Source organism: Etheostoma cragini, chromosome 11, assembly GCF_013103735.1.
Source record: "Etheostoma cragini isolate CJK2018 chromosome 11, CSU_Ecrag_1.0, whole genome shotgun sequence".
NCBI classification, from domain to species: Eukaryota; Metazoa; Chordata; class Actinopteri; order Perciformes; family Percidae; genus Etheostoma; species Etheostoma cragini.
Genome location: NC_048417.1, coordinates 23828898 through 23843306, shown reverse-complemented (window position 1 = coordinate 23843306; position 14409 = coordinate 23828898). Strand labels below are relative to the sequence as shown.

General features: G+C 40.8%; 1 protein-coding gene across 3 annotated transcripts in view; it reads right to left on the bottom strand.

Moving 5' to 3' along the window:
• The window catches only part of tmeff2a (transmembrane protein with EGF-like and two follistatin-like domains 2a), a 117504-nt gene that overhangs the window by 21095 nt on the left and 82000 nt on the right, over positions 1-14409 (bottom strand). The gene's annotated exons all lie outside the window — the stretch shown is intronic.

Below are 14409 nucleotides of genomic sequence, written 5' to 3'. Positions count from 1 at the left end.
AATGCCTCTTTCATTCGAGACAGATTTGTAACAACGTGTCTGTAACAATATTTGTCTAATACTCAACTGGTTCATTCAACGAGAGTATAAACCTGTAACAAAGGCCCGTAACAATGCCTCTCTCGCAACGTGACCGTGAGAAATCAGCCTTGGACGGCTCAAGTGCATTTATATTCTGCCATATCCAGCCATAATCCCACAGAAGCCATCCCCTTCATCCTTTCCCCTATTCTACACCCTCTTCTGCTCCCTTTTGACTCTCCTTGCCTGAATCTCATCTATCACTCCCAGTATCCCCCACTGATCTTTTTGGAGTCCCTCTTTTATTTCATCGTGCTGATTTTCTCACACGGTGAGTGCGACGTCTCCTTGGTGGCGGGGTGGATACCGGCGTCAGGTTTATGGTGGCTTAGGGACCCTGCCGGTGCATATCACGCCTCATGAACGGCCGAGGGGGAGAAGAAAGGAGAAAAAAAAAGCAATCTGGCCAATCTCAAATTGCATTCTCCCATCACAGAGGACTCATCCAGTCTCTGCAAGCTTTCGCTCTTCTTCCTTTTCCCTGCGGCCCTCTTCTCCATTAGAAAAGCTCTATTTTTAAACTCACTAGGGCTCGGGAGGACAACTTTGCCAAAGAAGACAAAGAGGTGGAACTTGTCATATCTTTAATCTCACTGAGACAATCCCATGCACAGACCCCCGCGCTGCTGCCACCATGCATTGCTCCCATGTGTCGCCACTTTCATTTTCCCTTCTGAAACTTTGGTTATTTCTTGTGATCCCTGGGCTGGGTGAATCAGAAAGAACTCTGGTAGAGAGGTTTAACCTGATTTTCCGCAGTCAAGATTAAGTTGGCCTTTGACTCTCTTATTCTAAGGTCAAAGTGAGTTAACGTTTCTTCCCTGTTAAATCAAGTTGGCATGTGACTTTCCTCCTCCACAATTCTCAGCTTGGATTTTGTAGCTCGTGGGTCAGATTATCCCAACAACTCCATTCGCCTATTTTGCCTGTGTCCAAATACACTGTGGAGCCTACAAGATTGAAAAGTTCCTATGCTGAGGATGTTAAGCTCCTCTCAAACGTCCTGACTTTGCTTTCAATGTTTCCTCATTCCCTTTGAAGCTGTGTCTGAAGCTGCAGGTGTTGGAAGGTAGCCACTGCGGCGCGGCAGCGTGTCCTGTGAGTGCTGGGCATTTGCAGTCAGGAGGCAAGATGTGCATTCTGTATTCACAGCATCGGGTCGCCACCAATGCATCTTGAATGCCATATTGACTAAAGTGTACACACCGAAAACCTCTTTTGGCAGATATGTTCATCTATAATTCTAGGATTTAATCTATTGAAAGCTCCACTGGATCCTTATTTGTTTCCAACATATTCTTGAATTCATCTACAAACATTTCTGTATTTGATGATATGATAAATAAGCCACTATAAATAAAGTGAAGGCATCTCAAAATAATGACATTTAAGTTGTGAAAGAAACATTTTGTCTTGTAGTGACCAGGAGCTGGAAGTGCATGCAAAAACTCTTTATGCCGCCACCTGCCTCTGCAACCGATATCATGAACCTCATCATAGTTTATTGAAAAGATTTTTTGTAGCCTGTTGTCGTAATCTTACGTTGCCCACCAAGAATTACATTAGGTAATGTAACAGGTATGTATTTGTTGTCTCAATCCCCAATCCTCAATCTCAAAGGGTTGTTTCCTCCTGAGCCACAGAAGACATCCTACAACTCACACTGCTACTCTTCCTGACTTAACTGATCTGGATGTATAAAATCTTAAAATTTCCCCTTTTAAACTCAGTAATGCGAGCAATACCTCCAAACCCACGTTTCTAAATTCAGAAACATTCAAGGTGTGTTGTCTGTGTCGTTCTCAAGCAGGGCTTTAGTACTTGAGTCCGGACTCGAGAACCTTTTCTGTTGTCCTGGACTTGGCTCTGACTCTGCCGTTCGGCCAAGTATTTGACATGGTTTCAACCGCGTCCATCATGTATGCTTTTGTTCCAAAGTAACTTTCTCCTTCAAAACAAAACCACTGATGATTGATGCACTCCTTCAGAAGACAAGTATCAGTTTAAGTCAAACTCCATCTAGAACAGGCATTGTGATTGGTTTGCCTGGGATATGCCCGGCTGCATCATATACCTCAATCATCAGGTATTAATCATTTTCATTTTGGCCACAGACACAATGTCAGCAAGCACTTTGTACTATAGATTCCTCAGGACAAGTAATATGTTCAACAATAGGAACAATAATGGAAATATTATGGTCTAATTTGACACTTTCTTTTAACAATCTTGACTGTCTCTCATTTGGACTTGGTCTTGACTTGATGTAGACTATTCCTGGTTTTGGACTTGTCTTGCACTCTTCAAAGGTGGACTTGACTACAGCCCTGTTCTCAAGTGTTCAACTGTGCATGACTGTGCAATTATATCGGCCTGTCTTCTGTCAAACATCAGAGTGTAAGGTACTGTCGACGCTGGGAATGTAGCTGATTGAATTAGCCAATTGTGACTCTTTGACCACTGTTGAAATGTAATTTCCCTCATTTCCACCTGTTGTGCACTGCATGTAGTGTTGTGTGAAATCGCAGGGCTCTCGCGGGGACCAGAGCTAGCCAATCTCTCTAGCTGAATTGTACTCTGTCAAATGATCAGCTCCACATAAAGGCTTTTGGGCAGGCAAGCATGTAAGCTCTCCCATGACTCTCCTCTTCTACGAGAGAGAGGGGGGGGCGACAGTGGACTGTGCACATTTTTGTAATGCCTGCTCAGATTTCTGACCCTCGTGCACGTACATGCAGGACGCAAATGCCGACATTGTCTCCTGTTTGTCTTCTTTTGCCTGTCCTTTGCTTCCTTACACTACAGCTAACACATCTTGTATGCACTCTCACACACACTCTTCCCCAGATCCCCATACACGATACTGCAGGCACAATTACCAAAGGTGGCTTGGGACCGGCAGTGTTTTCCACTTCTCAAATCCCTGATAGAGTCTCCTGTAGCACTAACACAACATCTCCCCTGTTTCTGCGTCTGTTAATCCCTGGAATCAGGAGACACAGCTGGGTAATGACTGAAATGATTAGCTCATCTACTGCCCCCGCAATCAACCCCACCAGCTCCTACATCACCTAGTATCGATCCACGCTTGGCCTGGACCAGTCAACGAGCCTCCTCCGTGACTACTGTCCTAGCCTCACTTTCCTGTCCCCCAAATCCTCTTTGCTTTGTTCCTTTAATGTCGAGGAGTTTGCTTTAATTAACACAATACTTCCTTTATGTACACGTAGCTTTGTGTGACTTTAGCACAACAGGGAGGGGAAAGAGGACTACAAGGCAAAGGCAAGGGAAATTGAGATGAAGTTACTAAGACTATGAGAAGAATAGATTAGAGTGAAATGATGAGTTAAAGGGGAGATAAGCAGGATATAAACATCCCAAAGGTGCTGTGAAGCTGCCACAGAGGGTTAAAGAGCATCTTTAATCCCCTTACTGGTGTCGGGAACTTGGCCTTGCTGTAAATACTATATGCGGGCAAATTCACATAAAAACAACAACATTCATCTACCCTTTCCAACAGAAGATGGGAAAAGTGTTTCTGTTACCATAAGTTGTAAAATAGAAGCAGAGACAACAACTGTGCACGGCAAACTAGAAAACAAAATATGTGACCATATTTTATTTTCAGTTTTATTTTGTGTATGTAATGCATACAAACATGGACACCAACAGTCTAGAGACAAAAAGACCCTACCTTATAACCCCCCCAATCTAAATATATATATACATATATGTATATACTGTGTGAACACATACATACAGATGCATATGAATATACATATACGTACACACATACAATAAAAGTAAAACGAAAATAGTCAGTGTGGTAGGTCCATATTTGCACGTTGATTTACATCATAAATGAAACTAAAGAAATAGAAAACGGTGCACTTCAGGTAAACTTGATGTAAATGGAGCGGCACCATGAGGATTGTGATTGGTTTGAAGGTGGAGGCGCTGTGGTGAAGGGTCTGGCAAGGCAAGACTAGGACAAATAAAAAACAAATATTCAATTTACTATGAATGTGATGATCCGTCGGACATTTTATGGCAAATAATTACAATGGGACTTTAAGACTACATTAGGACTAAAGAAACATTCCAAACAAATCAGATGGAGTGCTGAGATTGAAGGTGAAGCCAATTTTCTGCTTTGATTATTCACGCAAATTTGATCATTCCCCCCAACATGACAGATGTTAGTTGGAGTGCTTAGCTCGCTAACTGATTTACAAACTTCCAGGAACTCAACATTTTTTTGTATTTACTTTCCATAACCAAATTCAAAAAAACTGGTCTCAACAGCTCAAGCAATTTCACAGTCCTCATGCAACCTGACAGAACTTGTGTCCTTTTGCCAAGTAGAATGGGGGACAAATTGGCGTGTCCAAGTTGTAGACTCAAGGCTGTAACTGCTGCCAAAGGTGCCGTTGGTCGGCCTTCCTTTCCTCCTCACACTATCCCATGTTGCGCTGGATATTTCCGTATGTAGCATGCTTGTTTTTTCTACATGAACACATACTATACCGTACGTCCAATGGCACAAAAAGGGAAAGAGACAGGAAGAGAGATCGTTCATTTGAGCATGCGCACGCACACACACACACACACACACACACACACACACACACACCAAAAAGACACATACCCAAACAAAGACAGGAGATTTAGGGCACGACCACTCCGAGCTTGGTTGCGAACACACTGGGGAGAGGAGGAGAGGGCTGGGAGCGACACGCACTGTTACATCCAACATTTGGCTGCGGGTGGTCGCTGAAGCGCATTCAGTGTAAACCCCACATGGCTCTCTATTGTTACTGAAACCTGAACTGAACCTTTAAAAGGTTTAGGCTGTGTTCAGACTAAAAAGTTTACAGCTAAATTCCTTGGAGCATTTCACTGATTTGTTCGGTTCATGTAGGCAGATGATGGTGTGATTTTTTTTACTTCATAAGGCAGCTGGATTCCCGTGATATCACAAGATCACGTTAGTGGGATCACAAATCCCACGCAATCCATCTAGTCACGCTTAAAGTAATGCGTTGCGTTCCAAACAGCTGCTGACCGAACCAGTCAGCGGTGAGGAGCTACCGGCAGCTACGTACAGGGGTGGTTTAGGTGTGTGTGACAACCGCGCGCCAGGTGACAGTGTGATGCAATGTGTTGTAATACCGCAATCTGGTATTCAACATGCATGGAATCTGTTGTAAACAAATATATAGATATTAGATATTGAAAATAGGTTAGGGACAATCCAAATGACAAATTGTGCACTGACAGGATTCATCAATGCAGATTTATTTATTCAACCTTCCTATGTAGTACAATAGAACAGTGAACCACCCTGTAGACAGTTTTCTATAGCTTACCCTAATTGATATAAATGAGGTGGACAGAATATTAGAAAAACATCTTAGTATAACACAATATAATTAATCAGCAGTACAAACAGCCTCCAAGTTGACTCAAAACTCTGAAACAACAAAAACTAAACAGTAGAAGCTTAATTAGGGTGCAGAGCTGTTGTTAGACTGCAATAGCTTTCAGCTATGTGCACCTATCACATTTCTCCTAATTACATATACCCAATTGCATCGAGTGTCCCGAAAGAGTGGTATACAAGCTACAGATTAATTACCCAATGCCAGCGAAACAAAATGATGCCTATTGGCAGCTGTGATAAATCTTATCGAGGGCTGTTTTCTTCCCGCAAACGGACATGTGATCCATGTAAGGTGATACAGGAAGCAATAAACATGAGCCACATAGCTGATAATGGCCCGGGATGATGATACTGAATCTATGGTACAGTCATATTGTATCTTCACCACATCACAGATCCGACTCACCTAAGATGTAGTCTTTCAGTTGTGTGCGGAGCTCCATTAAAACAAAACTGATGACAATTAAACTATGAAACCCATCAATCAAAATGGCGTTATCAGCAGGTCGCTGTCCCAAGTGGTCAATCTGACAGGGCGAGCTGGGCTAGAGAACAGAAGACAGCCAAATAATCCATAAACATAATGGACATCAATATTGAAAAGATGACAGATGAGACTGCCGACAGAAGCCAGGATTCAATTTCTGTTCTTTTTTTCGTTCTTGCAAGAGACCATATCGCTTTCCACAAAGTCATTCGTCAGCCATAAGGCCGATGAGGAGAAGCAGAGCTTCTCCAAAAAGTGAGCCAAGGGCGGTCGTTCTAGTGACGTGGATGACAAAATGAATCAGGCACGGGGCAATAAAGATTGTGATATAAATAATGATGTTATCAAAATGCTCGGTGGGCATTGGCAGGGAAACAAAAAACACAGTCCATGTGGTAGTACTCCTGTGACCAACATTCAACCCACCAAACCATTTTTAAAGAAGCTGGAAAAGGACACAAACAGAAACACTACGTATTCACATTCAACTGACAAAGAGGGATCACATTTGAACTGTTGGAGTTTGTATACATGACCAACATTTGCTTGCATTTAAATGAGGGAGTGGCCCAGACCTATTTGCTTCTGGTCAAGAATTGATCCAACATAATTTGCCTCGTGCATAGTTCAATCTAATTGAACTTTGAGAAATAACTAGGCTTTTAAATGTCCAGCTAATTCAGGTGGTTGGGATTGACCTCTCATTCAGAAAATATAGATTGTAAATGTCCTTGTTTATTACTGCACAGTGAAATAACACAAGCAGCAGAAAAGAAGGCATGCTGTTGAGCTGCTGAGATTGCATATCACCATTGGCCAAGTTTGACCTGAACACACCATAACTCTGATAAAGTCCTCACCAGGGGGCATTTCTCACTGCCTTGCTCCCATGTTTTAGCAAGACCCAATCAGAAATGACAATTCAGTCAGTAGGGGAGTGTGACTGGTCGCTGGAGAGATGCCAGTTCCCCTCCTGTGCACTGCCAAGGTGCTCTTAAGCCAGGCACCGAACCCCCAACTGCTCTGGGGGGGCCTTTCCATGGCCAGCCCCCCCCACTCTGACATCTCTCCATTTAGTGCATGTAGAGGTACTGAGCATGTGTGTGTAATTCCGGCCTGTGTGTAATAACAACAGAGAGTGAATTGTAATTTCCCATTGCGGGATTACTAAAGTATACATTATTATTATTATTACTACTATTATTTGTAATTGAGGCATACTGGTGAATGTGGTAGATGACTCACATGCGGCCCTGTAGCTCCACTGTCACAACATATTGTTGGTAATCTTCCTTTGGCAGGTCTTGTCATGCAATGGCTGAGCCCCATCAGAGTCCCATTCTGATTCCGGTTCAGATCATTGTTACATGTATCATTATTTCAATGGTTGATGTGACATACCAAAATATTTCAGCAAATAATCTCCTGTCAGCATGTTACTGTAACTGGTTAGGTAGCAAGTTTGTGGTTGTATTAGTTGCCACTCAAACCTTTCTTTATTCTCTCAACTTTCTAGTGTTCAACTGTAGAAGTTGTTATAGTGCAAATTCAGCAGAGAACATTCTAAATCAAATAGGGTTGGGTATCCTTTTTTGCGTCTTTTTCGATAGCGGTGTTAAAACATCACTTTTAAAAGGGTGCCATTGCCTAAAAAGAGCATAAAACGACAGTTGGCAACATTAAAGAACAGCAGATTTTGTTACCCAACCCTAAACTGTTATTGGACTGATTGGCTGAATGACAAACAGTAGCTAATGCATTTTGTAGTAGCTCTCTCTAGCTTTTACAGTAGAGCTGACTTTGGACATGTTTGGCCATTTAAAACTATAGCCTCTTAATTCAAATAATGAAAAAAGACGTCAGCTGTTCAGAAAGGTGAGCAGTCAAAGCACAAATACACAGCGCTGCACTAACAAGAAACACCAGCAACACTTGATTTTGAAAGGACTCTGTTGGGGGACTCTGTCTCTGTGATGTGGCAGTGGAGCTGCTAACGAATCCCCGAACAAGGTCCCCAACTGGGTCAGAGCCTTTATGAATGGATTAAAAAGGAGGAATTACGGCTTTAAAAATTCATCTTTCCCAGCTTTGAGAGGATTAGACCCTGCATTCTGTTCTCTGCTCACTTGGATGGCCCAGTGACAGTCTTTCAATCCTGGCACCTATGTGCAGTCAGTAGGAGCTCTGGGAACGTGTATTCAGGTTGCTCCACACACTTTAGGGAGAAGTAGCCTGTCTAAACCTCCTTCTTCTTCATTCTACACTAACTAATGACAGAGACAGAGAGGGATCTGTGTTTAGTTCTTGACCATTGTAAAGATGTGCAAGTGAAACCATATTTTAAAGTGGCATTGACATTTCGAGAAACGTACTGTTCCTGAGCCTCTACATTAGCCGATCTCTCGCCCTCTCGCCTCGCTCTATCTGCGTGTGAAAACCAAACGCTTTTGTCACTCATATTTGGAACCTGCTAGCTACTTCCACCCCTGCTCCCAGTCTGCAGGCTACACTATTCGCCTCCTGGCATTTGCTTTAGAGTTAATGCTAATAAAAATAATAATTTCCCTCACTATTAATGTATTCCTTTAAGGTATGGTACTAATACCAACATTTACTGTGAATTTTGTGTTTGCCCACATTGAGGAATATTTTTTTTTTTTCTATAAAAAATAGTTTTCTGTGTAGTCTTAACACAAATAAAAACATTGCCTGAATATATACAGTGCAGTCTTAAACATATCAGTTTAGTGCCCAAAAACATATGAAGTCCTAGTAGATAAAATTGATTTTGACCGCTATTATATTTGTTTGTTTAGTTCCAGTAGTAGTCCATTAGATGTCACACAAGTCAGCCATGCTGTCTTCCTGTTTTGGGCTAATTCATCATCAGTTCTAATTAGAGAGGTATCTTGATTGTGTACCCACCCACCAAAAACTGTGTTTATGTTGATTTATAACATAAAAAGAACAATTTATGAACTAAGTAGTGGCATCTAGAATTTGGAGAGCTTAGTATTGTGCAAAAAGCATTCCACATTGCTTTGGCAACCACAGGGTGTGGAATCAGCTTTTGGGCCTTTCTTCCTCTGTATTTGCTACAGCCTTTTAGTTTGAACAGTCCCTTCCTGTGTTGTGTCCCAGACAAGATTCTGGTTTTAATCCGGAAATAGGCTGAATTAGCCTAAAGCAAGTCACATTGAACTTCAAATAACACAGGGAGAAAGCAATGCAGGCTATTCTTCCCTAAAGAGGACACCCATCTATTTTAAGTTACATTTAAGTACTAATGCATTCTGACACAGCCCTGGCCCGCAGCACTCACTGTCTATTAAACTGGAAAACAAATTTGTTGATGTTTTTTGTTTAATCAACCACACTAAATAATTCATGCCTTTGTTTCTAATTAATTTCAAATCTATTTAGTTTTATTTCATTTTTATTTGAATGTGGAAGAAGACACCACAGAGGCATCCAAACGCGGATCACCATGATTTACAATGTTTTTATTTTTTTGTCCATCTCTGCTTCCTTCCATTACTCCATTATTTCTCCTCACAGCTCACAAGCATTTTGAATTTCCTTTCCATATCTCACATCAGCATGCTCGTTGAAAATTCAATTAAATTCCTTCTCAGTTCGCACTAGCAGCTAGGCCCCTCTAACCTTGGCATATTTACTCTCCAATTCTCAGCACAATGTGGAGAACATACAGGAATGAGCTGGCAGGGAGTAACACACATCCTCTCTTTCACTGTCTCTGTCGTTATCTATTCATCCTTATGGAACTTTGTGATGCACTCTTGTTGAGTGGTTGTTCGGCAAAAAATATGCTCACCAATGTGGCTTGTATGGGCCATAAGAAGCCCACCATAACCAGTGTGGAGCTTTAGTTAATAGGTACTGGGACACACTTCATGGTAATGCGGATGAATGTTGAAAATGATACACCCAAAACTGTCTGAGCAAATATGTAACTGTCAACTTATTGCAAGAACACTTTGAATTGTCTATGGGCTGTTTTCACCAGAATGTCTGTCAAATTGTCCACTTGTCAAAAAACAGCTCTCAAATTGAAGCAACATTGCGTAACTGTACCTTAATCAATTCATTTTGATGCTACACTGACTCCAATCCAATCACAATGGTTGTTCACAATAACTGGGAGGTTGAAAACCCCTGTCATCCATACATACAGTTGAAATGCACTGAGCATTGGGTACGAACATACAAAATTACCTTTATATATATATATACTGTATATAGTATATCCAAGTGCTCCATAATCGTAGGTCATTGTCTAATACAGTGTAAAATCCTACATAAACTACATTATTCCAAAGAAAGACTTCCTAAACTCTCTCCTCTATGTAAAAAATGTGACACTCCTATTGGTGATTTGCTTTATAGTTGTGTTCTTTGTTTCAAAATACAAGGTTACTGGAGTGATATCTTTAGTTTCATGGTCTAAGGTGTTAAATATTCAAATGATCCCAGATCCAGTTTTAATAATCTTTGGGATATCCAATGAAGCTAAGGGACTGACACTGGCACAAAGCGCTTCTTGGCATATGGAATTCCCACTGCAAAAAATTGTATCCTCTTATTCTGGAAAAAGAAAGAGGGACCAACACTGAAGATATGGTTGACAGAGATGATGCACACACTCCACCTTAAGAGGATCTGCGTCATCCTTCATTAGAACCTTGTTAACCTTTGGCATCTTATCTTACAGGACCAGCAGTGTCCTGATTGCAGTCCGGGCTGGGTTATTGTGGGTAGGGATTGGGACTGTCATTTTTAGTTGGTTATTTATTTATTTACTTATCCTGATTTTCCTTCCTTATTCCTTTTTTTTCTGTAAAACGAAGCTTTGTAATAAAATTTTGTGACTTGATTTTAAAATAAAATGCTTCATAATAAAAATATTTGAAACACAAAATGCACTCAGGCTAACGGAAACAAATGGATCATCCAGCTCATCTCCTTCATCTAACCTGCATGCTTGATGTTCTAAAATGTCAACATCTTCACTCACTAATCTTCACTCACTATCTAATTCACCTGTTGGGCCACAGATTAAAAATAAATGACACCATCCCATCAGATTTTACAGCTTGGAACATTAGAATATATAATACATAACGCAGGAGCCCAGTATCATGCTTCAGCTTTTAAAAGTACCAATGAAGAAGGCCTTCATGTCCAAACACATACTGGAATGAAGGCCAAGTGGAGCACAAGCTAACCTTGACAGTGTATTTTTTATTTTGGGGTTGGTTTTGTCATTATAACTAGTGTAATAAAACTACTACAAACTACTATTTTTTGGGACTACCACTCTTCATTCTAACCCCAACCGAGCTGTCAGACACCGCCTACCAAGCCTGGGTCTGTCCCAGGTTTCTTCCTAAAAGGAAGTGTTTCCTCACCACTGTCGCACTGTTGCTTGTTCTGGAAGAAAATACTAGAACTGTTGGGTCCTTGTAATTTATGGAGTGTGGTCTAGACCTACTCTGTCTATAAAGTGTCTTTAAATAATTTTTGTTATGAATTGATACTATTATTAAAATTGAATTGAATCGTTGTTGCTATCTTTGTGTCTGGTCATGGTGATCATTTTGATGGCGAGCCCACATGGCAAACAAAGAGGACAGCAGCTGACTCATAACTGTAAGCTAAAATGCTACATTTGACCAGCAATGTAATTATAAACTGTGTCATTTGATTTTGTTACTACTGCTAAACAAGGCTAGCGTGGCTCTAGCTCGCAGAGCAGACACTGTTTTGAGTGCTTTCTGACTGCACCATGACTAGCCATTGTTGTTGAGTAGCTCATCATCACAACATTATTAGAACTGTACAATCTTGTAGCAAAGATGACAACTCTCAGATGACGATCTAGAGACACATTTTAGTATTACTTTCCCAAAAGCATGACCTGATAAACCCTTGTGTTGTCTTCCCATCGAAATTGAAAATCAACACTTTTGTTGATGCTTTTTATCAATGTTTTTAAGTTTTTCTTACTTTTTTGTCCCTTTTTTCAACACTTTTGTTGCTTTTTTTAATATCACTTTTTTGATGTTTTCAACACTATGTAAGACTAACTTGTTAACTTTGGTATTACAGTTATTTTTGGAATTTATGGTCAATTAAACTCATTTAAAGGAAATTATACCGACTTGTTTGAGTTCGAAAAGCAGAAATTTTGAATTATTTAAACTAAATTTAAAGGAAAGTATGATGATGGGTAATCAGACTGGAATATGTCAACTTTTACTAAATACTATTTGGAAACCACTTCAATTTTTTAATTTTCAAATGCTGTAAAATTGAATAAGACACCTCAACATTAATGAAAGTAGAGATTTGTACCAAAGGGTGTTGTGTGGAATCAATCATGTTATTTTAGGTAATTACAAATGGGTAGGTAAAAAGAACATTGGTATAGGAAAACGGGTCGATTTGACCCGAGGACAGCATCAGGGGTTAATGGTAAAAAGCAACAGAGTGGCCCTTTAAACCTGCCTGTGTATATCCCTCAGGCAGGAAGAAGAATGACGGAGCGTGAAACGATACAAGATAGAGAGCGAGACAAAGTCAATGAATGTGTGAAAATGAGGACGATTAGGATAATCCTTATGTTTGGGTGCATGATGCAGCAGGGACTTTGACTGAGCTAACTGGTGAAGTTAGTACGGCGTTAGCAGAGACTAAGGGGGCTTTCACACCTGACCAGTTTGGTCCATTTTAACCAAACCCTAGAGCTTTCCATCGGATAGTCAAGTTCCTTTGGGGTGGTGTGAAAATTCATCTGAACGCTGGTGAAATTTGGTCCTCTTGAAAACAGGGGTCCCAGGTCGCTTCCAAGTGCTCTAGAATTTGGTTTAGTTAAGGTGAAAATTCAATCCGACCCATATATCGGAAGTGAATAAAAAAAAGCAGAGCATTTCGTAGCCTGCAATTTCAACCTTGCACACATTAACACACCTATTAATCATTTCTGACCATACATGGCTCATCGCCCTCTCCTCTCTCGCTGTCTTGTTAGCTGCTCAAATCACCTTCTTCTAAAATAATACCAAGACTAAAGCAAAAATTAGGAAACCCAAAACGTTATAAATTTCAACGCCTTTACTGACCCTTGATGACAGAAAAAAAAAAAAATCAAACATTTCCAACATACGCTTATAAACAAATTAAAACTGAGTCTTCCTCCCTCAAAAGACCTGCTGGCATACAAAAGCATCGTCAATTAGACAAAAGGTTGGCTATGGCTTTGAACTGTCCATGTCGGAAGCTTATCTTGAGGCTTATCTTTCAAGCAGACAGGTTGATTTGTTCAAATTGAAGCAGATATCAGGAACAACTCCCCAGAAATGAAGTAGCTCTCCTGTAGGACGCTACGATCAAGACGCTTTTGTGTTCACACAGAGGTTCATTATCTGAGTTATTTCAAAAGCTCCATTTATTATCTTGCTATATTTCTCAGAGCCATTTAGGAGTACTTTAATCAAAATATGCATTTGACCAGGGCTTTCATAGTGCAGAGGAAGACATCTGTAGTGTTTCTTTAGTAGGTAGAGCTACAGCGTTTTACTGGAAAAATTCCCAAAGGTGAATATGAAAAACTAAAACATACTTTTAAGGCACAGTGCCAATTAAAGAAAATATGCTAAACAGACGAATAGACAGAAAGGTAGAGTGCTCCTTCAGAGGAAAACTCTGCCAAAGAAAGCAACAGCTTAACAGACATAACAGACATTAACGCAAAGAATCATTGTGACAAAATGGGGTGTGGTCCAACAGATCGACTCTATTGGAAATATATTCTGCCATCGACAACATGAAAGGTGTTCATAGTGTTAATAATCCAACAGCGAATTATCACCTGAATCTGCTGCTCCCTTCAGTACGGTGAGTTTCATCCCATTGTCGAGTTGTCTGAAACACAACTTCACTGTTTTGGATCACAGTCACTGCTCTTAAAGCAGCTGTTTTCAGAGGGGAAAAGCTCCAATGACCCACTGTACACTGCCTGCTCAGCAACAAACGGCAAATACACAGAGCTTGTGACTAGCCGGTGACAAGACGTATTTTTAGCATTACTTCATGTCAGACCGTTCACACTCACCTGTAATTTCTGTTAGCAGTTTAGCATCTTTGACAGGTGTAGGTCACATTTTCTAATTGTTTGAGGTCCTTTAGTACGACTACTGAAACTACTTTTTTTAAGATCATTTTTGGGGGCTTTTTGGCCTTTGATGGACAGGACAGCTAGGTGAGAAAGGGGGGAGAGAGAGAGGGAAAACATGCAGGAGAGTCATAGGTTGGACTCGAACCCTAAACCTCTGCGTGAAGTCATTAACCTCTAAGTATATGTGCGCCTCCGCTACCG